The 24,763-nt window shown below is 39.1% G+C and overlaps 1 protein-coding gene across 4 annotated transcripts in view; it reads right to left on the reverse strand.

Annotated features, from left to right (window-relative positions):
• SCN2A (sodium voltage-gated channel alpha subunit 2) overlaps positions 1-17,503 on the reverse strand; it is a 78,021-nt gene extending 60,518 nt beyond the window's left edge. For all 4 annotated transcript variants that reach the window (XM_027678678.1, XM_027678683.1, XM_027678681.1 and 1 more), the window contains exon 1: positions 17,221-17,503. The gene's annotated coding sequence lies outside the window, so the exon portion shown is untranslated. The remainder of the gene's footprint in view (positions 1-17,220) is intronic.
• Between the last annotated feature and the right edge of the window lie 7,260 nt (positions 17,504-24,763).

Here is a 24,763-nt window from a genome sequence, read left to right on the forward strand (position 1 = left end):
AAGTGTTCAATGTCATATGTAAAGAAACTCCACATGAGGGTAAAGGATTTTTGTCAGGACATAGGGAAGAGAAACTTGTGAGTCTTTTCCTGGTTGCCGAGCAGCTCTTCACCTACAAACAATCCTCATTAATAAAATCAGAAGAAAAACACATTGACAGTTTCTCCTCAGAAATCTGTAAAAATTAGCTGTCTTTGTTCAATGGTAAAGCATAGCATTAAAATGCACGAGTGGCAATTTGCCATCATTCTGTGGTTCTGTGATCCCTTTACTCTCCAGCTGTGTGTTCCTGTACTATATGAGATCGCCCCAAAGTGCATGACTTTTCATTTATAGTTCTGAATTTCATCTTGTTCCAGTAACACCAGTCATCAAGCTCATCTAGTCCTTTCTGTATAACAGCTTGCTCAGTCTTTGACAATGCCTTCCAACTTTGTGACAAGAGCAAAATACATTGGCATTTGTCCATTTTCTTTGCTGAAATAATAAATTAAACTTTAAATAAAATCTGTCCCAAAATTGTAACAATGACAAGCAACTTCAACCAAAGTGTAGGTTACTGTGATACTTGTGGTAGTTTGCAAGATATGTTAGTACTACCCTAAAAACTTTAATCTTAAAAAAAGTCTGAAGTTTATGCTCTAAAATGAAATTGTATTTTTTAATTAAAAAGCAAAAGGGGTAGAAAAGTAGAGCTTTTTCTTCTTGTAAATAGTATCCATTTAATCAAATACACTGAATTCCTGTCACCTCTTCCTCCCATGCTACTTAAAACACTTACTATACTACTAAATTATTCATGGTGATCTAGATGACTGAAAAACAGGTTTGTTAGCTTTGAGATGACATGAAACTGGGAGGGCTACAGGTAAACAGGAGGATAGTATTAGAATAAAAATGTACTGGCAAATAACACAATGGACTCAAAAAGTGATTCAATTCAAGAGATAAAAGCTCCACCTTTTTTATTTAGGCAAGAATAAGTAACAGAAAAATTACAGGATGAGGAAAGAATCCAACGACAGCTCTGCAGGAAATGATCTGGAGTACTTACGATATCACAGAGTGAAAATTGTCAGTCTTGCAAGAAAAAAAAAAAGCAAGTACTTGGATTTATAAACTTTTGAACTGATCTTCTACTCTTCTACTTGAAGCAGCATGTCCAACTTGGGTATTACATTGCAAAAAGTATGGAAAGAATTCAGGCCACAGCAATAAAATGTAAGTTATGAGAAAAAAATCCAAGAAAATGTAGGATTTGAGCTCTTTCTGCCTTAATTTTACATTGGAAAGATTGACTGAAGACACAGCGACAGTCTTTATACGGCCAGAAAGCTCCTCCGAGGAAAAGGAGGAATTTGTTTTCTTTTTATCTAGCATATATGCAAACTGGTTGTGGGGTTAAACTGCAGCAAGAGGGGTTTGTTAGGAAAACCTTTTACCATTGAAAAAACGGAATGAACAGAGTAGACACACGACAATCATTTAAGTGTTTTAAGAAAGGTTAGACCTTGGAAAAAATAAGATCAGTGGTGAGTGTGAGTTTTACAGCAAAACTGATCAGGATGAGAATCAAGAAACTTTTAACAGGCCCTCACTGTGTTAGGGTTTTAATAAGATAGGTTTCTCATTGTTTTGTGCTGCTTCATCTATTATTTTTCTCCCCAGGCCTCAAGGAAGCAAGAGCTTATTGTTTATATACCAGAGAAGCAGAAAAGAAAGGGGGTTTGATTTCAGTCACTGGGCAATGAGAAAGTTCTTGAAAACTCAGTGGAGGTGCAGTGTAGAAAAAAATTACATCACATGCAAGAAATTCTAAAGACTTCTTTAGAGAGAAAGGGACAAGAGTATCTAAGGAAGCACTAGTGTGGAATAGGAGAGATCTGCCCCCAGTTTTTCTTTACCCTCTCCTTCCAGTACTTTTTACCTAGCCTGACAAAAAGAAATTAAAACAATCGAGTTTAGAAAAGCTATATTAGTCCATTCTCTTACTTGCAGCTCACATTACTGTTATTCTTATACATGGGTAAAATAAATCCTGGAAATACCTTGCTCCATCTCACAGGGTATTATCTCTGTAACCCTTCTGGATCTGTCAGCACTCCATGGCACAGCATGAAAGATTGTATAACATGTGATGGCCCTGTCTGAAGGTAGAAGGTTTACAGCTGGTGTAGTATCTCTGCTAAGATTTATGGGCTCACTACTCCACGGCTGAAATTAGACAGCAAATAAACATCAGTTTTCCTGTGCTTGAGGTTTGTGTGTTTCATACAACGCTGCACTGTCTGTTCAGTAGCCAGAGTTGTGACAGAGGTCCCTTCATACAATATCGACGTGCTGAATTGTGCACTTTGAACAGTAGGTGTTCCTGCACAACAAATCTTTCCAAATAGCTCTTAGAAGAGCTATATAAAAATACAGCTTCCTACACATTTTCCAGCATTTTAAATGGATGTATAACTAGCAAGTCACCTTTGAAAATGCAGTAACTGAAAATCTTAAGCCAATATGAGACAATGCTGTCAGAAAGGACAGACACATTTTCCACCCGCTTTTACCCTGTTCATTTCCCACTGTGCTGGTCTGAGCATTTCTGCACCTCTGCAATTTACCCAGATCAGCTCACTGGTCTGGCTGAAAACTGTAAATAGCTGGCCAGATTTCAGACAGATCAAATAAATGATCCACCACACTTCAGAAAAGAAATTAAGAGGCTTAATATGTCTCCTCACTTTTAGAGTGCAAAGGACTAGCTGACTACCTTTGGTGTCATCCAAATTTTAGTGCTTCTCCTACATGCAAACTCAAGAGGGCTCAAGGTGCCAGAGTACGAATAAATGGATCTCCAGTTCTTGAATAATGGAGCACAATAGGGCTCTAACAGCTGTAGTCAACAAATATTGGCACAGAGCCTGTACCCGGCGTAGAACCCAGCGTAAGTAGGATAACAAGGCAAAAAGGGTTATTAAAATGCCCAAACACTAGCAAATCTAAAGATCAAAATTGCATTTGCATTCAGTTACAGCAGGCTCAGGACTGCTCTTCCAAGACCAGAAGGTGATCAGGATTACTCTTTACCTTTCAACATGGATGTTAGGACAGCATTTTATGCGAAATATGCAGCAAGGATCTTCCAATGTGAAAACAGGTATACAAAGATCCCTATTGGGAAAGTGATGCCTTAAAGCCCCTAATGTTTTTTTATTTTTCTACCTTATAAGTTTTATAGGTAATAGAAGTAGATTTTAGAAACAAACCCCTTTCTCCCTCCTCCCCTAGCACCCCTTAGTTTATACATTCCCTAATCCTCTTACCCCATTCCATACTCCCCATATCAACCCTACCCCCGTATCCAGTAGAAGATGTTTTGTCTCTTAGTCAAGGCAAGCCTGTCTTGTTTGGGGAATGCTTGTATCTTGGCCTAAACCGCAGGACAGAGTCAAAGAACTGGGTGACTCTGCTCTCTGTACCCCGAAGATGATGAAGGATGATGAAGAGGGGGTCCCAAAAAGCCCCCCGACCCAATTCCAGGAGGTGGGCCAGGGGGTGGACCAGAGCAAAAGTCAGAGGGTGGACACACTTGGGATTGGCCAGATATTGTTATAAACGTAACATCTCGGGCACAGCCCGTCGCGCGTCGTGTAACATCTCTTGCCTTGGCACAATTAAATCCTTTCCTTATTTCACCCCAACTAACGGCTCCTGGATTTTTTTTCTAAGCACCAGCTGAGCAGGCATCAAAAGTTTGGGGGTCCTTCAAATCAATTTTCTTACTCTCTTTAAAACTTATTTCAGAAAACTACCCACAGGGCTATGTCAAGATGTACTCCAAAGAAATATGAAAAACACATGGTAAAAATCAGTAGATTGTTATCTTTACTTACTGTTAACCAATAATGGGCAATGACTTGTATTTGTTAAAATTACTCCATTTTACTCTTTTATCAGAAATGGCCTTTGAACAATTGCTGATTTTCAACCAAATGTCAGTGCCTGAACAAAAAAGCTACTTGTCTTTCCAGATAAGAGGCCCTTAAATCTCTCCTTCTAGCATTAGAAAATTTGGGTTTTTTCACTTGATGAAAATACCATTCTTAACTTTTTTTTTAATACAGTGAAATAAACTTTCTGCCAGACTCCATTGAGGTCCTCCAGTTCTCCTCGACCAGAGGAAAAAACAAAGGCTGATTCCCACTCAAGAAAGATTCAAAACAACAGTTCAAGTTTCCCTTGACAAAAAGAGAAATACTGTCTCCAAAACAAACAGCAAATGTGGGAAAACAATGCAAGACTCTTCACCAAATCTCTAATGAAGCTGGCTAAGTGATTAAGGCCTTTCATTTATCTAGCTGCTATGGGCTTTTCTTAAATCAATCTTTGCCCTGATACCCATTGTGAGAAACATATCCCCACAAGTACAGTCAGGCTAGAGATATATCCATTTTTAGTGTGTTTGTGTGGGGAGAGTGAACATACAATTCAAAGATGTAATGATAACAGAAATGCCATATGTATGGGATGAGCTAGATATTTCCAGATGCCTGAACATGAGAATGTGCTGACTACTTATGCTGTTAATAAAACATGCTGTGATTTCTTTCCTGACAAACCAGAACTCAGAGTTTAACATTCCCAGTACGGGCATTACGTAAAGATGTTTAGAATGAAATCTCCAATAATCTTAACTATAGCATGGCTACAGAAAATTCATAAGTAATTTATATTTTTTTGAATACAAGACACCAGGTAGATAGAAGATTCTAATATCCCCCTAACATCTGCCTAGCAGTTTTGGATGAACAATCATAAATCATGATTCTGAACCTCCTGACAAGTGATTGTGGGAAATACAGTGTGATTCCACTTTAAAAGCCTCTGCCTTCTGTTGCAAACACAACTTACGAGCAAGACTGTCTCTTTTCACTGATGGCTTACGTAAGCCCACGTCAGGTCCCGGCAGCGAAGCCGGGCCAAGCTCCTCTCAAGCCAGGGACAAAGGGCCAAGGACCGAGCCCTCCGCCTCAGTGAACTGCTGCCACCAGCTTCCACTGCCACCCAAAACACTTCCACCCGCTCCCTGGAACCTGGCAGCGCCAACACGCCGACACCGCGGTCGCTGCGGAGAGCGATGCGGAAAGCAGTGGGGAAGGCGAAGGCGGTGGGTGAAAGGCAGGAGGGGGAAGCCAGGGCGGAGCCCGCCGGGCGCCACCGCCCAGCCCGCCCCGCCGGCGGGCGCCGCAGGTGCGGCACCGAACCGCCGGCCCGGGTGTCGGCACCCCCAGCTGCCAAAACGAGGGAAGGTGGGCAGTCCGATGTCGCTGGAAGCGACAATCCCGAGTGAAAAGCGGGCTGGGGAGGCGGACGGGGAGCTGCCGGGCTCCGCAATGGCGCGGCGCCGAGGGGAGGTTGCCAGGCAACCGGTCCGGCGGCTGCGGCACCGCGCGGCGCGGGGGGAGCGCCGCCCCCGCCCGCGGGCTGCGGAGACTCCCCGAGAAACCCCCTCGGCACGGGGCCTTTCCAGGAGGAAAGCTACCCCCGCTTGCTTCAGCCGGACCTGATCATACGGGAGAAGCAGGAGGGGAGGGAAGGAGCAGGCGTTTAGTGGAGGGCAGATAGCGGCAGGTCGCGGAGAGGCGGACGTGGAGGGGGGTTGCTGTGGAAAAGCGGGGGTTCGGCCGCATTCCGCGGGGATGTGGAGAACCCGCCCTTCAGGAGTCGCCCACGAGGAACAGTCGAGGCTCTGGGCCAGTCTGGGGCTGGAGCCCTGCCGGGCGAGGTCCTTTCCCGCTGTCCCACAAGCTGAGCTGAGCAGCGATGAAGCAAAATTCAGGCTTTACCATCAGGGCGGCAGGGAACCAGGGAAATCACCATCCCTCCTCCTGCTAAATATGTGAACCGTCTGTATTGGATACAGATAGTCAGCCATGCTGCTCACTGCCTGCAGCCAGCCAATTCCCCTTCTCCAGGCTGAGGAGAGTGTTGCGGGTTTTTTTAAATAGGAAACGATGACTGTAAAACCATGGAAACGGACATGGGGCGCTGGGACAGTTCTTACATCATCTCCACTCACTTCAAGCTGTTGGTACATTTTTAAGAAAAAACCTCTACTACATGCTTGGTTTTCAGTTTAGTACATGCGAGAAGGCATGAAGAAGGTACACATCAATTTGTAACTTTGCAAAATAAACAAAGAGAATCTGGATCTAAACGGAGCACTCTCTAAATAGGCCTGCAATTGCAAAGACTGTTTAGTAGTAACAACACTGCTTCTTGAGAAACTTTCTTCCAAACCCGAAACACAATAGACACGGAAAGCGTGAGGGCCATCCCACATGGGGGAAACAAATATCTCCATGGATAACAGATGAGAATTTCCCCCCTGAGAACTGTACTGAAGCTGACAGGCTCCCTGCAGCTGCACTGCACCAGCTGCCAAGGGGATCTTGCAGGGGTTAATGCAGCTTGAAAGAAGCATTAACTCCCTGGATATCTATCAGCCTTCAAGGGCAGGATGCCACAAAATGTTTCCTCATATGCACTACTCGTCCCTACTATGCAGTTGCACCTGGAAACATAGGAAAGTCTCCAAAGCAGATAGAAACGCACAAAAAAAGCACAACTACAAAGCACAACTCCCCTCCACATGTATGGTCTCCACCAGATTCCCTTTGCCACTGCATTGGGAGAACTGGCATTGTTTCAGGAAAGTGCCACTTTAAATAAGCCAGAAGCAAAGTGGTTTCAGTGATTCTGGAAATTAAGTCACAGATGAGGTCCCATATTTACTTTAAATATTCTTTTAGTCTTATGATGGTTTATGGGTTAGCAGTTGTTACTATATCCTTAGGGACATAGTGCAGATGGGTCCAAGCCAGCTACTAGTTGCGGGTTGTCATGTTTCATGATAACTGCAGATGAGGCTGATGGTACTGTTTATTACTGAGATGCTCAACCTGTCCTTTTTTCAATTTTTTTTTTGTTCCCTCCTTGCTTGGTTATGCCAAACTTGAAGTGCTGGGGCTAAAATTTTCCATTTTCCCCTCAGACTGATTTTTGGAGGGAAGCTTCAAGTCAAATGATGGAACCATTTCCAAGAAAAAGCTACATGTATATTTTTCTCCTTAAAATTTTATAGCTGCTGATTTGCAAAGCAGGAATATGAACCCCTGCAGCAATTTTTGCAAAACAGTATTCTGAATTTTGGACTTCTTCTTCTGGAATGGTATCTTTAATACTTGCCCAGAGTTGAAAAATTTTGAAAAATTAGTTTGCATATATTTGAAAGAACACCCCAGAGGTTTAAAAGTGTGAATTACAGAGATAATGCATTTTCCTGTTAACATTTCATTGTCCATCTGAGGGGATTTCCTGCAGCTGAAGTCTGTCTTTGTGGACTCTGCTGACCCAGGAGTGGGAATGCTTTCATCTTTGTGTTCCAAATCATCCTATGTGGTGTTTCTTAAAAAAACCAGACCAAATAAAAACAAGCAAGAAAAACTCCACCAAAATCCAGAAGGAAATACAAAAGGAAAAGGGAGCATTTAGGAAGAAATATCTGAGATTGAAGACAGACAGCATAAAAAACCTCCAGGGAAATGATACGTGTAAGAACTGTCTGCCTGGATAAAGAGACTGTCTCAAAATTAGCTGCAATAGTCCTGGAGGCTAGCTGGAGAGACATGAAAAGCTCAAAGACTTGTAGATTATTATGATCAAGAAATTCGTGTAGGTTGATCAGTTTGACCTCAAAGGAGACCAGGCTGGGAAAAAGTCAAGGAAAAGGGAAGGGGGGGAGCCACTATAATAGGGCAAGCTGAGATAGGACAAAGCAAAACAGCTTGGGATGAATGGACAAGAGAGGGAATAAAAAGCTGAGATAACTGGACTGGAATTAATTGGAAGGCTAGATATGAAGATGAGAAAATGAGTTTATAAAGAACTATAAAGATGACAGGTTCGGAGCTCTAAGATATGTGTGAATGTACATTAAATAATTCCTGATCATTCATATGGGTATCAATATGGTCTCCCTAAAATTGTGTACAAACAGTCCAATAAATAACACCTATAACTGCAGGCAGAAGGACTCAAATGATAGCATATACTCAAATTGAGATCTGCTTTACTTGTGGTCCATTTGTCAGTAGATACACTAATGCAATATTCACTGTCTTCTGCAGTATACAATATGAACGAGCTCTTACAAGTAGTGAGATTAATTTTGGAGGAGACTTCCTTGATTCATTGGTAGTGCAGAGAGATTGGGAGAACTGACTAGCAGAAAAGAGAAGAACGGATGATAAATATGTGGGCAAAAAGCACTGTCCTTTGTGCAAGATCTGTATGCTGTCTTGGGGAACTGGGTGTCACCTCTGCCTGTGTCATGAAGGAGGATTCCCCTTCTCTGCCATCAGGTGCCTGTATCTTTAGGCATCCACATCTAAGCCAATCTGAACTCCTTTCATATTCACTGAAGAAAAATGGGTGCTTTAAAAGGCAATTCTTCTGACCTATTTCAGATATCTACCTTAAGATGAGGCAAGTTTTGCTCTAGAAGTGCCTTTCTCTCTCGACTGACTAGAAAGGGAGAGAGATGAGATGAATCCTACTCAGTACTGCATGATGGCAGGCAATTCACTCAAACTGCTGCTTTCACAGGTGGCTACAAATCATGTGTGTGATTTCCAGAAGGTAAAGACAGCCTTAATTTAGTGTTCCACAACTGACTGGTTGACTCTGTCACTTACTAACGTACTTTTAATGTGATTTTTAAAATGTGAAACATTTAGTGGATCCTTTTACTTCCCCACTTCTTTATTAAATATCAGCCACTTACTTTGTACCTATTACTATTATTCCTACTTTGCGTTTTGAGAAGAACCATGTGTGGTTTTGGAACCAGAATGACATATGAAAATATATGTGGTTTGTGGACAGATACCCAATAACAGAGACAGGGTGAGAACTGAATATTCCTGTTGTAGTACTTAACAATATAGATTAATTACTGTAATTTTAATAGTTATTATGTATTATGGTTCTGCCAACTGTCCAAAACTTCACACTACAGCCATTTTAACAGCTGAGTAACTACATCTTTTAAACGAAGATGTCACCAGTGTAAGACACGTAAGGCTGGATGTATATTCAAAATTTGGCAACTGAAAAGGAAACATTAGACCAAGCAGCAGGAAATTAGATCCCATGATGAGTAATATGGTTGGTGACTTGTGCAGAACAGCCAAGCAGTGATATAGCATTTCCCAGATCATCATACAGGAACCACTGGAAAACTTTAGAGCTGCAGCTTCATCCCTCTCATGCAAACGAAGACAGCAAACATCACCACTGCTCCCTGGTGACCTGACCAGCATGTTTGTTTCTCCGGGTAATGAAAAGCTCAGTCAGACATATAACATTAGAAAGCATTAAACAGGTCTCTATTAAATTTAGAAGATTTTTTTTAATCTGAAAGGAAACAGAGTAGTTAATTGGCCCACAATTAGATAGAAATGCCATTAAAACCCCCTGAAACAGTTTACCAGGCCCAATTTCTGTTTGCCTTTTATAGTGTCCTGATAACCCAACTGTTGCATCAAGACATAAACTGAGAACTGAACACTCTAAAAACATCTCTATGAATCAGGCTATCCTAAGGGACAAAATGCATATGGCAGACACGTGCAGTTAAGTAAGAGCACAAAGGCAGTATCAGTATTCCATCAAGAAACTTGAAAGGCCGTAGGGAGCAACACAGATTCATAAATGTAGGATGAGAGAAGGTGTTTATGAGTGTGTTTATTCTGGCATTCTGCACAGTATGGATTATACCAGTGTCCTGACTTAAAATGAACCTCAGCTGGAACATGCCAAATTCATGAGAATCCCTTAGTAAGTTACCTTGTGGCAAAGTATTATTGGAATAGCATGGGTGCTTGCTTTATACTTAGACATCATTTTCCTGGGTAGTGATGTTAAGAAAAGTTCTGTACCACTTCTCCTTTTAAGTACAGTAATGTGCCAGAAATGGAAAACTGAATAGTTACATCATATATCTGCCCCAAACTAATTTTTTATAGCTCCTGATTTTTTTTCATAAGAGGGGTAAAACAACCAACAGCTGTAAAGTTTAGTCACTTTCTTTAAAAATACAGATTCAGTTTCAAGGTAACTTTAAAAAAAAAAGAAAAGGAGTAGAGGCTTGTTCATTATAGTATTTTATATCTATGGGGAAAAGAAGGATTGCTGAGGATAATCTACAAAATTGTAGGCTAAAATAGAACTGCAGCACATTATAACTGGGTGACTTGGAACTGAGATTTCTTCTGTGGAGTTTGATAATTTTCTCCAGTTTAGAATAATTTCCTAACTGTAAATTTTCTTACAGTATATTCCATTTGCATCTGTTAGTATATGTGAATAAAGCAAGGGAGCAGATGTTGAAAACCTCCTCAGGAGAGTTCTTCCTTTCCTACTACATTTGAGCCAGCAAAACAGGTTCTGATTAGATGGAATGCAGGAGCTCCCCAAAGGGTTCATACAAGCATTCCTTCCTCACAGCATCACCTGCGACTTGGAGCTGTACCAAGGCAAGGAGATTTTCCCACTGGAGCCAGGCATGCCACACTGCTTACTTCCATAAAGGAACATGGATACGTGTCAAGATTTCCTTTGCAATGTATTCTACTTTTTTCTCATATAAACTGAATTTGTGTACCCTCCTAAAATTTCACTTCCCCCCTCTTACATTTAACTGCTTTCCCCCCATCCGTCTCTCTTCTCTAGATTCCCAGGGGATATTTCCTTTCCTTACCACAATTCCAGAGTCATTCACCCATCCTCATAATATTTGTACCAGCTCACTCAATTTCTGCATCATATCCATCATCTTTCTCACTAAGGACAGATTATTTTGAGAATGTATGAATCCTTAAACTAATTTGGGAGTGAGGTCAATACTGAGAAAAGCTATATAATCCCTTTACCAGCAATGGAGAACGCTTCTGGGTTCCCAGCCCCTACCACTCCACAGAGCAAGATATCAGCATGCGTAATTGCACCCAAGTGTTCTGTGTAACAATAAAAGTCATCATCATCACACCCTGAGGCTTATGTTCGGTTTTCCCCCACCCCCGAAGGATACTAGCAGAGTAAAATCCCAGATCTCTCTCTGTGAGACTAGCCTGCCTTTGGCTTGGCTTAGAGGGCCGAAGCTTTGCTTCAGATCAAAGATCATGTAATTCATAAAAACTTCAGCTGGCAAAAGCACAGATATCTTTTTACAGTCGCAAATGTAAAGGCTGTGAAGCACTTTAAATGTTTAACTGAAAGTACTGTAAAAAATAATTTGAAACAATAAGTCTTGAAAATGTTCTGACTGTTGCATGTTTAGCCAACATAACTACTAAAGTAAACTGTTTGCAAGATGTAAAATGTTATTCTGTTGAAAAGTGACTCTTGTAAGTGTGGCCTAGTAACATTTACAATCTATTGCTTTCTAATCAAATTGATTTCCCTAATAATTTTTAACATTTGCATCTCCCCATTGCTTCTGACAGTAAAATTGTGTGCTTTCCATTTTGTCTATCAGTATTTTCCAGAAGCCAGATGGAAATAAAAGGTTAGCTCAACCTGCACCCTATTTTCAAAGCATATTCTCACTGCTTCACTAGGAGAATTTTTCAGTAGTATAAGGTGGTACCTTGGAAGCTGTCTCCTGTTAGCACTTTTGCAGTGCTTCCCATTCTACAAAATGGAAAGCAGCCTCTGCACTGCAAAATCCAACCTGTGCGAGTGCATTTGCACAGGGTGTTTGTGCAGCCATCACTGAAGTCTCAATCTGCAAACAATCGTGCAGTGTTTGCCCCATGTCTGCTTTCAGGTTAACACAACTACAGATGGAAGATTTTTTCATTCTGCCTGGTGTCAGTACTTATCTTTTAGTTTCCATGGTTGCATTATTGACTCTCAGCAAAGAGAAACACACAGAGCTCACACACTCTACAAATACACCTGTTATACTCTTGTGATATGACCTTGGGTGCCACAGTCCCAGTTAAAATAACCTTGCCGGAGACTTCCAGTAGGGAAAACTGATCTAACAAATCTTGCCTTGTGGCCCAAGAGGTAGGATTTTCCACTGGTTTTTACTTGGTGGAAATATTTACTAGTAAACAAAATACAATGAGTATACATAGAGATAGGCTGTCAAATTTCATCTACCCTGGGCAGAGCTTTTGTTTCATAATAGTGTTTGTATAGAAATTTGCCATACACTTCTTTATAAGCACATGGTCTGTTTAGATACTCTTTGTTTGCACCTGTTTATGGAACTAATTTTTAAACAGCACATCCCAATCCCAGTGTCTAGGCAAAGGACATTTGTTTCTAACCTTGCTACATGCAGTTTATGATGCATTAAACTCCAGCCACTATTTCTATCAAGACCACAGACTCAAATTTTTCAGGATGCATCTGACTCCATTTTATATACATCTATGGAATCTAGCTCCTAATATATCTGGGATCCTACTGAGAAAAATGGGTGAGTCTAGAACACAGTGTATTGCTTTAGAGAACTTGAGTCAGAATCCTAATTTCAGAGTGAGTCATTTACATTTATCATCAAACAAAACTACATTGGGGTCAAAGTCTGTGGAGGATTTTGCAGTTACGCTGAGGATGGTGAGACATGGTGAGGTTGGTATAGCAAAAAAAAATGTATAAATAACACCCATTCAGAGAGGAAGACTGTTTCTGCCCCACTGTGAAAGCCTGCTGGTAGTAATTCATCTAAGGCAAAATTCACCCTGCTGTCAGAGGAATGACAGCACTAGATCTGGAAATATTGTAGCTTTAGTTAAGTTAACTCAGTACCAGCAACCAGAAAGCTACAGAATGATGTTAGTAGGCCAAAATAATCAGGTGGGTTTGTATAGTTCCATACAGCACAAACGCTGCCTTTGAAACCAACGTGCTGAGCTGAGAGCTGGCTAGACCTACTGCCGTCATGCTTTTTACTGCAGGGTTGAATGGTACCCAATTTTTTTGGCTAGAGTGGGTCATTTGACATTTTCCAAATTACTCAAAGCCATATGCTACAACTCCATATAAGACCAGACAAGCAGCACCAAATGCCATAAAAATCAGGCGTCTTCTGTGATATGACAAGGCCACTGTAGAGGATGAAAAGACCACTTGCTCTATGTTGAAAACCTGGACATCCATCATCTTAAAATGCATGCCTGCTCACGCTGTATGTTACCAGTTTGTGCAGGTAAGATAAATATATCCCGCATAGAGCAATCATCATCTTATTGAACATAATCCTCTTTCTTAGTAGGGGAAGTTTGCGTTTTTAATGCATAATGGGAAGTACCTGTGAGGATCTCCAGAAAGATGAGTAAGAACCACTAGCAGTTCAAGAACAATTCTTCTGGCCAAAATCAGATTCTGCTCACACTTAAGGGAAGCCAAGCTAAGAATCGAGCAGCAAGTGGGATCGCAATTACACAAAACTTATGAAAACTTCATACAGAAACAATCACTGAACTTCAGCTAGAGACCTAAAAAATAACTTATTCATGATTTCTTAAAAAAAAAAAAAATTTCCATATAGTATGAACAGAGCTGACAGAGTTTTGTTTGCTTAATAGTTTCCATCATGTTAATCTCTTCATTATGCCTTCAGCTTTGCCAAACATTAATTGTTGAGACTGGATTTATTTCTTTAATGACACTATAAATGGTGAGATACTTCTTTCGACGAAGTTAGAAAGAAAAGCTTAACTTGACAATGAGGATTCATATATCCTCCTGATACAGTTTGAATGCTTATAACAACAAAATCATCACCAATTAATAGAAAAAGTACATTTGTACTCTGCTTATTGGAAAAAGTTTGAAACCATTATTTCACCAATCTACAAGTTTATAAACCAATAGGCAAGAGCGATGAACCTATGTTCTTTGCTTTTTTAATAGGAAGATTAAAAATTATTTTTGTAATTATTTAATGAGCATGATGGTAATACTGCAGCATTAAAATGTATTTCCAGCCATTTTTTTGAGAACTTTTGCTACAATCTATTTACTCCAAATTGTGTCAAGTAGGCTGCTCAGGCAATATAAGAGTTTGAATTTTGTTGCTCCTGTTTAAATTTATTGAAATCTGGCCATTCAGCAATTCTCTAAAGTAATTTCTAAATATACTCAGAAAAAGCTTCTTAGCGGCTTGTAATAAATACTTACAGAGCTGCCACATGTTGACTATGTTTCTGCCTGGCATTAGCAGCCCCTTCAGCAGCACTGATAGTGATAGCTGCTGAGGCATCAAACATGGAAACCAGGGGTGGAAGCAAAGCCCTTCTGCTGGTCCCAAACCAGTCAGAGGCAGAAAGAGGAAGCAGCCTAACTTCATCTGGAGGTAAGGGTTGGAAAAAAGGAACAATAGTAGGTTCAGGAGCAGAAATAAGAGAGGTAAAGTTGCAAACTTGGAATTCAAACTGAATAACATGAATGTGGTTAATCAGTGTTTTGCCTCCCATCATTAACACCTCTTGGAAATCAGGTACATTATTTCCCTTTCAAAGACAATTACAAAAGAACAGGAGATTCAGGCCACCATTGGCAGAAATGCCTTTTAACCCAGCATTTCTGAGGCTGGTAGGTGTCAGTGAGATGACAGTAGGCACAAGGAATGGATTTATTCGAGTGACTTCAGGAAGCCTCTAGAAAGGAGGCCCTGGGATCTCTGATGCCTGCTTGGCAAGCTGGGACTGAGGGTGAGAGGAACAGGAGGGCTCTGATGGGCAAGAGGCTCCTCCCACTCAGGGGGAATACAGGACCAGGGTCTGTGGCTGCAAAGGATCCACACTGTGCTCTGGAAAAGCTGGTGTGAGCATGTGCATGGCTTTGAAACATTGGAAGCAACACAGTAAAATCTTGTTTGAGATTTTCCTGCTCCAGCCAAGAGCTGTATGCATAAGAGGGGACTATGGTTGCATTTCTTGCTACCAAGTAGGATTCGAGCAGATAGACTATATGAGATTTTAGTATCCTCTCCATCCCTTTGGTGGGAGAGTTTTAGGGCTACTTGGGGATAGAGTGGTGCTGCAGGCAGTGACCCAACGAAACCATTCATCCAGGTCTGTGACAAAGAAATCATCAGCAAGCAGCCCTGGCAGCGTAACTGATGCTGGGCTCTTGCTCTGGCTGCAGAGTAGGTATGCTGGGATCTCCTGTGGAGATCTGATGCTTATATGAGTACAGAGTACACTTCTGTTAAGTGTATTTCAAATGAACCAAAATAGCAAGAAGGCTTAAATACCCCCTAAAATTAAGTTTCACAAAAGGTAGAGAGGGCCAACTTTCTCTTAGGGTCAAGTTTTGCTTGGACTTCTCCAGAAATATCCAACTTTGTTCCTACTGAAAGGTAACTGGACCATGCTTTGATATAATATGGCCATTTATATGCCTCTTATTTCCCAAGACCTAATGCTCACAGTGAACATACTCAAAACCTGTAATAACTCTATGGATTTTTCTTTTTTTTTTTTAACATAAAAGTTAATCTATAGCTTGTCTTTGAAGCTACGTGCTCATTTGGCCTACTAGGTGCATTTTATGAACACTGTAAAATTTCTGTGATTACAAAAGTTATTCTTTCCCTTAAAATTGGTGCAGTCTAAAAATCAAGATAACAGAGCCAGGTACTTGTCCACTTTCCTAATATTAAGAATGTGAGTCATCCCATAGACATGCCTGTTTGTTGTTGAAGTGGGGCCTACAGACATATGAGAGCATCATTTATTTAATGCATTTGTCACTGGAGGAAATTGCGGATCATTTGGACATGATTATTCATCGTTTCTCCAGATCTGTTCAAGAATTGAGGATCCTTTACCACTAGTGAAGAGATTTTCAGATACTACAATGGCTGAGCTATACACAGATATGCATACTGTAAACATCAATCACAAAAATACAGCCAGGCAGGCAACCTGCACAGATGGTGAGAAAGAGCGTGAACCTTCTTAACATTTCACATGTATCTATGGAATCATCTAAACCCAACGCAGCATCCAGCATTCAAATCCCAACAGGCAATTTTCTGTTGCTTCACTAATCACCACTAAAAGAAAAAAGTTCACCTTTATACAGGTGTGTGAAATTTTTGATTAAGTGCTACTTACCACCTTATAATCAAAAGCAAAATGCATTTAAACTGATTGCACATTCTTTATTTTTTCACAAATCGGCTACTGAGCCCCTTCTCTGATCTGTGACTGTGTAAGTCTATGCATTTCTATATTGTTTTTCCCAACTAAACATGTTATTGATGTAATTCAAAGAAGGTAAGAAAAAAGACCAGAAGGTTTGAAAGAAAAGTCAGGGGGTGCTGCATGAGCTTCCCACCTCCTGAGTCATTCTGCTGTCTCTCCCAGTGTGTATCATGCTTCTAAAAAAATAACGAAAGGAATAATTTTTCCCTCTCATGCAATATGGAATGAATTTTTTTAATAAAAATTTCATTCTTGTATATGTAAAACAATTCACAAAACATATGTGTTTCATATGGTATATGCAGCAGTGCAAAACCATGTTTAGTGACAGACAAGTCCTCCATTCTGTCTTCCATCAGGGAGAGGCTGTTTTGGGAGATGAGAGAGGGAAGAATCCTGTAAATCTCCCATGCCTCAAAGAAATAAAATGATGAATTTAGGAAGTAAAGAAAGCCTCAGTCTGAAGATAGCATAAAGAAGCAACAGCACATTTCTGCATCAAAGCTGTGCAATTCCAGGGATGTATTAGTGTGCTTTAAAACACATTCCAATTTGTATTCTGAATACAGCACAGTATAGCCTCCAGTAGAAAAAGAAAACACTTGTGGATGACCACCTCAAAATAACAGCAACAAATTACCACAATTAGGATGAAAAACACAAACTCAAAAGTAATCCTTATAAACATGCAAGCTTAAAAAAAAAATCGGATCAGAAACCTCCAAAGAGCAACAACATTTTTATTATTGTGCTAAGACCTAATTAAATGCTGTGAAAAATCCATGCCGTGGTAAAGATGGCTATGATTTTCTTTCCTCTTGCTCTATTAATATTAATTGAAAACTAGGTGTGGCACCACAAGAGAAGAATCTTGGTATAAAACAACTGGAATTTGTTGTCTAAAGCATTCCAATTAAATAAAATAGTGTCTTACCTGATTAAAAGAGAATTAAAAATCATAGCATAAGGAATATCCATACACTTGTAGATAGATGATGAGAGGCTCCTACTGCAGGTACAGATTCCTGGGCAAAGAAGCTTGTAAACTCTTAATTTCACTGAAATGGAAAAGGAAAGAAATAAAGAAAGAACCTCTCCATAGAGGCAACAAAGGAACCTCTGCAGTATTCTGTAGTCTCTTCGCCTGCTTCCTGTTCTGAGATTCACTCCTTGAATCCCAGCATCGATCAGAAAATTGGTTGTGGGGGATATGAAAAGGGGGGGAGGGGGGAGAAGAGCGGAGGGGGAGGAAACAAGGCGGCCGCGGGTTCTGTGCGGGCTCCACCTACTGGCACAGGACGAGCCCGCTGGATCCGCACACCCTGCCCAGCCACCGGGGAGGTGTGGATCGCAGTTAGTCCCGGATTGCACAGCTCTAAAATAAAGACTAATAAATGCTTACAAACATTTGAAAATGGGCTTGAGGCTTAAACTCCACAACTTTTTTTTTTTTTACATTGAAGTATACATCAATATACAAATAATTGCAGAAAACTCAAGTTCTGCCAGATATCTTTATTTTACTATGTCCTAATGCACTTTGTGTTTAGAAATAAAGAAGTCATTCTTTATTCAGAACCCCCTCAAACTACAAAATAGTAGAAAATAAGAGTGCTTGCTATTTTCCTTTTGATTATTGATTCTGCAAAACTATATAGTTTTGCTATATACATTTATATCCTCATTGAAAGACAAAGGAAGAAAGATCTTTATGTAAGACAGGAGGAATGGATGCTTGGATTTCACCAGTACTATTACATTATTGCTTAGTAAAGAGTTTTTAGAGTGACCTGTTTTATATATCTTAACCCAAGGCTCTATTGCATTTTATAGCGCCTTGAAACTGATCTTTCGTACTCAGGACACTGTTAGTTCTAAAAGACTAATATACAAGTTGACTGCCTCACCCAGTTGTCTCTAGCCACTATTCCCATAATAGCAGTGTTGGATTTACTGTTACTAAAGGATACCTTATACTGGAATGCTGGGTAGCTGACTGTTTCTACTTTTATCTTCTATTTCTATCATGTACACCTGCTCTGTCACATCACACAGCAGCCACCTGCACACGGGGTTAGCTCAACAGTTCTCAGCTGTGGAGGAAAATTTAATCACACCAAAACATGGGAGGGGTTTGGGGGAGGAAAAAAATGCAAAAGTTAACTAGGAATGAATCTAGATGAAGACCATGGAATTTTTAATTAGGATCCGTGATCTGACTCATTACAAAAATCACTGATGTCAACACGGGGAACTAGCTCGAGAGACAGTCCCTTTGAGTAACAACTTGCAGTTGTGTCAGCTTAAACCATTCATCACGGTTATCACAAGCCCTTGGAGTGTCTTCAGGAAAATGATCCGTTTCTATGCTTGTTCAATCCCTACAATGAGATCTTGGACCATGTAAGAACTCTGAAGTATTAAAATAGTTCAAGTAATTACAATAATAGGTCAGAACACCTACGTGTGAGCGTGGACTCAGCGTCTTAGAAATCCTATTGTCACAAAAAAAAAAAAGTACACAGTAGACTGACTTTGCTTTAAGGATATTTTCCTATGAAGTACTATTTCATGCAAAAATAATATTTATACCTTGTGAAGGATTTCCCCGCGAAGGGCCGCCTGCGTTGCCCGCAGTGAGCGCTGTCCGCGGTGCTGGAGCACGGCCTGGCTCCACGGGCACTGCACCTCCCAGTACCCGCACTCTCGAGGGCACGGAGCAGGAAATACTTTGGAATATACTTTGACAACTTTGTATAAATATGAAAGTGCACTATGAATGAATATAGGCTTACTTTCGACCTAAAATAGTGAAGCTGATATTCTAAGCCTAATTCTAAAGTCACTTCTTGAAGGTACTTTTCACAAAACAATAATTTCATTGGAATATGTAACATTAAAGTTTCGAATATTAATTCAACTTACTTCATAAATAAAACAAAAACTTTTAGGCTATCTAAAAATATACATAATTTGAATTAATAAAATCTGAAATATTAAAAGTGAGATAAAACTGTTATAAGAGATTTGGAGATTGTATGAATTTTTATTACTTACACTAATATACAATTCTTAGCAGTAGTGTAGCAATTTAGTTAAAAGTGTACTGGTAAGAAACATGCATTTCTGCTCCATTATACAGGATATTTTCTCTCTCACAAACTCATAGATACTTTTATTCTGTTTTATATTCTGTAATCTTAATCCTTCTACAGTCTGTTATGGTCTCACTTCTTTAATCTGTAGGTTTATGACAATTACACCTTAGTAGTAAAGCTCATTCGCAAAGCAAGATTTGATTTTCTGTATCTTCTTGAAGAGTACAGTGAAAATGAGATATGATAATATCTCACATATATCACAATAAAATGCCACAGTAAGTCAAAGACAATAGACTTTTAACTGCTGAAATTCACAGCATTTTTCTAATTTTCTCATAAAAACTGCATTTTTCAGTGGCACAAACTTTCAGTTACATGTCTGTGAGAAAATAAAGAGTTTTTCTATGAAAAATTCAGAAGAGATTCAGAGAGATTCCAGTAAATCTCTCAGAGCTGATTCTAAGTCTCCTTAAGCTCCCCAACAACATCTTCAACATGGCTTATTCATGGTGTTATTAATCATAGTAATTATAGTAAATATAGGAATGAAAACAAATATCCATTGAACAGATCTCATGATTTTTTTTTTAAGTGTCCTAAAACTAGCATAGCTGGAAGAATCTTTTTGCTTATTCAACCATGCTGATAGAGCTCGTTTCTACCAGAAATTTCTCTTTGCCTCTCAGAGCATGGCTAACAGTCATCTGCATAAAAAATAACCATTCTATTAAATCATGCAAAAACATTTGCCCAGAAGAGATGGGCAAAAGGTCAAACTCCAGTTTCCACAGCACATGGGCTGTTAAGCTTGAGGAGCAATGCTAGCAGCTATTCTGGCCAACAGACACTTATCTACACCTGCCATTTACGTGCTTCAAAGAAGATATTTAGAACCCTTTATTTTCGTTTTTGTCTTTTTTAATCCACAAATCTCTTAACTCTCTGACTCTAGAGCTGAATCTCTAAATTGCTAAGGCAAAAGACAGGTCTGCAGATTGAACAGGTTCCTGATTCCTTGATATATCATCTTTTTAAAATACATAAATTAATTTCAATCAAAAATTATTAGACTTTGTTATTTAGTTCTGATGAAATCATAAAGCCTATCATTCTTGTCTTTAAAGTCTGAGAGTCACCTTTGCAAATTACTCATTAAATTGAAACTGAACTTTGAGATTATTCTAAATATGATGTTTAATTTTTTCCCTGTTCCAGGGTTACTTAAAGAGAAATTGGTGACTAGTAAACATCATCAGTCTTTTTTATTCTGTTGCTTTTCTGTCATATCTAAAATCTTTGCATCTGAGGTGTATTAGTGCAGGCTGCCAGATTTTACCTCTGCCTAAGAAAGATAGCTTTGGAATTTAAAAGATTTCTAAATATTTTTCTATGTAATGAAAACTATTTGGTCTTGCTAATTATTTTTGAAGAAGGGACTGTTTTGTATCACATTCATAATGTTTTCAAAATGTAAAGCCAGTAATTTCTTGGCTACCTGGGGCTAACAGTGAAGTCCCTTTTAATGAACAACGGTGAAGACAGATTTGAAAAGGAACGTGTACAACAGTTTTTGAAAGTACATTTCACTTCCATTTTTGCTCTCGTTGATGTTGTATGCCTGTAGTAGAACCATTAAGGCATTAGCTTGTGCTTACTTCACAATTCAGTGCACTGAATAGTTTACATGTTCTGTATCCTCATAATTCTTGGCCGAAAGCAGATCAAAGTACAGCTATTTTTCTTTAATATATAAGAGTCAATTGTTTGAAATTTGTTGTCACCTCTCTGTAATATATTTTCACAGTTTAGTTATAAAGGTACAGTTTTTAGTGCAGATAAGTCCTAGGCATACTGAGATGCAGAGAAACTTTCTAATGCAAAATCAACTTGGCAAGCATATGTTATTAAACAGAGCAATTATTCTAGCATTCCAGCTTTTAAAGACTACCAAATAAATAAATTATAACTTGAGGTTTGCTTAGCAAAACCTCTCCTCTCTCCAAGTGATGATTACCTTTCATCTGACCAATTAAACCACATGACTCAGTAGCAATAAATGGAATGAAAACGTATGAATGCAATCTCTCTGTTTATAGGTGTCCTGGGAGGACATTATTAGATTTTGTTACTAGCTCTGAGAGCACTAGGGCACTTGTTGCTGAGGTATCATTTAATTCATTTCTCCACCTCTTAAAATCTGCCTATCTTAAATTGTATTTGTTCACTCTGAAATCGATTGCTTGCATTTCATCTTTGTTTATTGGTCTTGTCATATATGTATAGTAGATTCTTTTGAACATGGTCTGTGAATATACAGGGCCTGAAATAATAGCTTCCTAGGTTTGGCTGGCCCCTTTGGATGCTACAAGGAATATTAAAATATGTCTTCACTCTTGATCTCTATAGCTTGGTTAGCTAACAAAATTAGTTTATCCTATAGCCCCTTCTGAAGTCAGGAATTATCTCCATTTCATAGTTGAGGAATTGAGACACATACATGCATTAAGTTCTGGAAGGTAAACAAGAAGTTTTCAAGCCTTAGATACTGAATCCTTATTATCTGAGACAATGCCTGCTCCCTGTTCTAACTCTTATTATGCACATAAATATCTACTGTTTTTCAGAATCCTCCTAAGCTGTTGGCCTGTATCTCTGGAAGTTCTTTAGGTATGTTACATGTCATGCAAAAAAATATTTCCTAAGAAATTAGTTGCCTTCTATGACTCTTCTGTGTCATGCTAAAATAGACATAAAATAAAAAATCTTATCAAGCAAGATTAACATGATTAGAAGGAATGTTTCTTCTAGCAATCAGAAATTCTGAAACTTGTGCAGTGGCAGTGGATGCAGTGCCTGCTACATGCTAGAGGATAGAAACATCTAGAAGAAACATGGTGGGAAAGCTACATCTTTCCAGTTAACCTATGGAACTTTTCACCAACTCTCTCATTAAGTAATTATCAATGCCAAGTGGAGTTGGCTGTGAAGCTCCTGAAGCCAAGCATTGTGCCACCCAGACCCACCTCTAGCTTGAGGATCACTGGTGTAAGAAAAAAAATCTTTTTGTTGACCAGTTACTTTATTATTGCCTGCTGCTAATTATCTTGAACTTAGACTAAACAGACATCAGTCTCACATGATGATCTCATTTCTTCAAAACAGGATTCCTACTCTTTCTAAATATATGAACAGAGTGTGTGCATATATAAATTGAATATTTTAAGACATCTCTGAGCTGTGATTGCTGTGTACATTTTGTTCAGCTCATGACAATTTTATAACTGTGATTGTAGCTCATCTGAAAGTTGTAACCTGAGGTCAATATTTTGGAAGCACTTAGGCACATATGGAAGGTGCTTAGGGTGGTTTATGCTTTGTGACTTATTTTTACTTCGTTTTTACTAAACCAAGGGAATTATCACAACTGAGTCCATTTTTGTATGGCCTTTGTATTGTTTCTTCTCCAAGAGTTGGAGGGGTCTAACTATTATTTATTAACATTAATTTAAAAATAATTTTATTATCATTAAAAGCTACAACCATTAAAGTACAGATTGTAGATCACATATCTTTATTATGATATTAGGACTAATTTAAAGCAGCTAATTTTTCAGACAGTGTGCTCTATGGCCTATTAAAATATTTTAGTTGTCAAAGGTTTAAGTTACTATGAAGTCATTATACTTTTAAGTGAGCCTGTACAAACAGAACATTATGTTATTACTGGTGATACAGTGAGGATGTGGCATTGAGTTGTATCCTCGGGCTTGTCTTTATCCCAAGAAGTTCTGCAGTTCTGTTCTGTTGCATTTGACTGCTAGCCACATTTTGTATTTTCTTTCCCAGTTTTGAAATTCCATATGTGCAACCTACAAGTTTTCGAATAAAAAGAAATGGTAAAAACTCGTTTGCACGTCTACCACTGATCTTCCTAAAACGTTAGACCACTGCAGTTCCACTTCCCTAAATTTTGCTTACCACTGTATGCAGCAGTCAAATAAAAACATTCTCAAGTGAAAGTGGAGATTATTAATTGAAAAGCCACTATGTCAGGTCCACAGCTTGTAAATATGCATTAGTAGGTGGTACAAAATTATTAAAAGCAGAGTTTTTTGATTCTGCACACTAGAGACAAAAGGAGAAAAAAGGAGAGAAACCAATGATGAAGAAAAAGAGTTTTATACACTTAAACAGTCTTGAATTGAAGTCAGATTCATTACACTTAGCTAAATACTGCAATTTCAACCACTTTCAAAGGCCAATACAGGTAAGTAGTTGAAGAAATAGTTATGACATAAAGTCTTCTATTTTGGTGCCCTTAAGTACACGTTACTGTTCACAAAAGTGCCTGAGAATTAGTAAAGAGAATTATTGTCCAAAAGTAATTGTATTAATCAAACAATATATTTGATGTTATAACCAGGCTGATGACTGCATTGATGAAAACTTACATGGGCTTGTCCTTATAAGACCTCATACAGGGGCTGTATTCATTCGTTTAACACTTCAAAACTATTTTTCTCTTTGGAACTAAGATTTTTCAAAATTTGTATTTCAGCTGTTTTGTTAAAAGTGACTGAATAGCTTTGCATTTATTCAGACATTACTGAGAGCATAACTGCACCTGGGGCAAGATTCCCAGACAGATTATTTAGAAATGTCAAGGCTTTTCAAGCTAGATTTTTAAATGTAATTTCTGAATTGAACTTTCAGTGATGATTCATTAGAAGTTGTACAAATAATTTAAATTGAAACAAGTGTCAGGCTGGCATTGTTATAAATTACTTTTGTCAAAGCAGCCTGTTTGTTGAATGACCACTTCTGATTTTTAGATCTGGCCGTGGGATCTAGTGAAGAAGAGGAAAGGAAGGAGAGATATTTTGTATACATAGTGTGTGTCACATATATACATTTTATATGGACTTTTTAAATGAAATTTTCATGTTTAAAAATGGAGGGCTTTGGGGGGCAGCCTTTCCATATAGATGGTTTGATGTATTTGTAGTATAATTGTATGTAGGGTTTTTTTTCTGCCCTGTTGTTCCACTGATAGATTTTAAGAGTGGTAAGGAGTTCTTAAGAGCACAATTCAAACTCTGTTTCAGTAAATCAAAGACTCTAACTGGTTTCAGTGAATTTGAATCACTATAGAGACAATCCTGGACGTTGATTAAAGAAGAATATACGTCATATATGAGCTATAGATGATTTGGGCCTGTTTGGCCTGGAGAAGAGACGACTGAGGGGGGGGATCTTATCAATGCATACAGTTATCTTAAGGACAGATGTTAAGATGAGACCAGACTCTTTCCAGTGGTGCCCAGTGACAGGACAAGGGACAATGGGCACAAACTGAAACACAGTGGAGTCTCCTTG

Source organism: Neopelma chrysocephalum, unplaced genomic scaffold (assembly GCF_003984885.1).
Source record: "Neopelma chrysocephalum unplaced genomic scaffold, ASM398488v2 Primary Assembly neopelma1_44, whole genome shotgun sequence".
Taxonomy (NCBI): Eukaryota; Metazoa; Chordata; class Aves; order Passeriformes; family Pipridae; genus Neopelma; species Neopelma chrysocephalum.